Source organism: Triticum aestivum, chromosome 2A (assembly GCF_018294505.1).
Source record: "Triticum aestivum cultivar Chinese Spring chromosome 2A, IWGSC CS RefSeq v2.1, whole genome shotgun sequence".
Taxonomy (NCBI): Eukaryota; Viridiplantae; Streptophyta; class Magnoliopsida; order Poales; family Poaceae; genus Triticum; species Triticum aestivum.
In genome coordinates, this window is record NC_057797.1 from 34,265,096 (window position 1) to 34,267,980 (window position 2,885).

The window sequence follows — 2,885 nt, forward strand, 5'->3', positions numbered from 1 at the left end:
GTGGATCTCTGGTGCTGATTAGCGGAGACACGGTTAATACCGACTATATATGGCTTCAATGATATTGTCTATGTTAAGCTAGTTCATGTTCGTTTAGTTCCATGTTCAAGCTAGCTAGCTCTTGTTGCGTAGTACTGTATGTAATAGTTGTGCCAACTTTCATGTCTAGAGCCAGACAAACATGAAACGAGCGGAGGGACACAGACTCATACGAGTATTAAATGTGAATCTCACGCCAGGGCGCCAGCCTGTATTGGTTCTCTCGCATGGGTTTGGTTGTGACAAGTCCATTTGGGACAATACAATTGCCCGTCTACGAAGAGATGTCCGGTTCAAGGAAAGCGGCATGCTTTCGTACGATCTCGCCTTCTCGGGTCAAGTCGGCAGGGAGTACTATAATGCCAACAGGCAAGGTACGAAACACTCGATGGATACGTAGAGGACCTCATTGTTGTTCTTCAACATTACGACATCTCCCAATGCGTTTTTGTTGGACATTCTACGTCTGGCTTAGTTGGAATTCTAGCCTCAATTCGCCACAGAGATCTCTTCAGCCACCTCATTCTCATTGGCACTTGCCCCCGGTGAGTAATCAATACACACTTTTCCCCCCAATAAGTCATGCCATTAGAGATAGATATATACTGCTTGCTAATCTTATTCATAAGTATACAATCAATGCAGCATGGTGGCAAAAAAGGCTATGTGATAAGATACTCTAGGCAACATGCCACCAGGAGGAATGCGCTCATAGGGAGAAATTACGACAAATTTGTAGAAACTTATATCCAAATAGCGCTCCCTCAAGCCAAATAGAAAATGAAGGCAAAACTGAACAGCATGTTGTGCGACATAGCACCTGTTGTCTGTCAATCAGTGTCGGCAACTATGTTCAACATTGACTTGCGACCCATATTGACAAACGTAACAACACCGTGCACAATCATCGCAACAGTTTCAAATACTGTTGCATTTGCGTATGCACAGAATTGTTTGTTGGAGGTCTAGGGCCCATCTTAAATAAGGGCCCGATATATCTATCTACATACTTAAATAAAATACAAAAAATGATTTGTAGAACAAAAAACCAACATGGACTGGGGGCACATGCCCCCCTCCTCGGTGCACTTTAGTATGTTGTATTTATTCAATAGTTATTTATAGTTGAGTATATTATAATCATTATTTGCATCGTATAATCACATAGAGATGGTGTCTTCAGACTTTATTTGCTAGCTAAAATTATGTTTTTATGTAAATGCCTTTATATTTTCCATGATGTATGATATATATTGTTGAAAGTATATATGTTAATATGTTAATGTTCATTGTGCCTCAATCGCACTAGGGCCGGCCTCCATGATGTTAAGGCCGGCCCAGACTAAGTGTACATTCCGATGACATAACACATACTCATGCAAAATTTAATTCTCACAAACATCCATGCATCCAGGTAGAAACATCAGATCACAAAAAGATTTCAGCTTCACTAGGATGTTCTATCTCTTCTGCAAGTCCTTTGCAGCAGCAACAGCAACAACAGAAGTGAGATACTCCATGGAAATCTTCTTCCCAGCCCAACTACTACTCTCATCTCTCAAAATCTCTCACAGCAACAGCGAGCGGCACGTACGCCCGCAGCTAGCACAGGCCGCTGCAGCTAACGAGTCCGACGAGCACTAGGACGACCAAGGCGGGCAGCAACCACCACCGGCATCCCGCCTCCATCTGCCACATGTTTTTTCAGGTTAGGATATGATCCAGCTTCCCTTCTGTCCCCCCAATTTGCATCTGGTGCTTTTTTTAGGGGTGGATCTCTAGTGCTGATTAGCGGAGACACAGTTAATACCGACTATATATGGCTTCGACGATATTGTTCATGTTAAGTCAGTTCATGTTTGTTTAGTTTCATGTTCAAGCTAGCTAGTTCTTGTTGTCTTGTTGGGTAGTACTGTATGTAATAGTTGTGCCAACTTTCATGTCTAGGGCCAGACAAACATGGAACGAGCAGAGGGACACAGACTCGTACGAGTATTAAATGTGAATCTCACGCCAGGGCGCCAGTCTGTGTTGGTTCTCTCGCATGGGTTTGGTTGTGGCAAGTCTGTTTTGGACAATACAATTGCCCTTGTACGAAGAGATGTACGGTTCAAGGAGAGCGGCGTCCTTTCGTACGATCTCGCCTTCTCGGGTCAAGGCGGCAAAGAGTACTATAATGCCAACAGGCATAGGTACGAAACGCTCGATGGGTACGTCGAGGACCTCATTGTTTCCCTTCAACATTATGGCATCTCGCAATGCGTTTTTGTTGGACATTCTACGTCTGGCTTAGTTGGTATTCTAGCCTCAATTCGCTGCAGAGATCTCTTTAGCCACCTCGTTCTCGTTGGCACTTCCCCCCGGTGAGTAATCAATACAAACTTTTTTCCCCAGTAAGTCCCGGGTCTCATGAGTGGGAGGGAAGGGGATGGGATGGAGCGGCGGTGGGAGACGATGGAGCCTCAACAAGCTCTCACCTGATTGCCGTCAGGTCTGTGGAGGGGAAGGGATGAGAAGGGGCGGCGGCCGTGGTTGATGAGGTCGCCAGCTGTGGGGGGAGAGGGGAGGGAGGGGAGTGGGTGAGATCCAGTGAGTGGAGTGGATGAGGTCGCCGGCTGGGTTGGGTGCTTTTCTTTTTTTGAGTAAATTTTTTTCTGTAATACTGCTGGGTTGGGTGCTTGTTGGGCCGTGCTGTATAGCCAATTTGGGCCTTTGATCGACAATGTTTTCTCTCCGAAGAAAAAAATACACTAAAGTATATACATGGATCATATGAATAAATGTTTTAACCTTCAAAAACAAATACGAATAAATGTTGTTTTCTCAAAAAAATGAATATTTTTTTT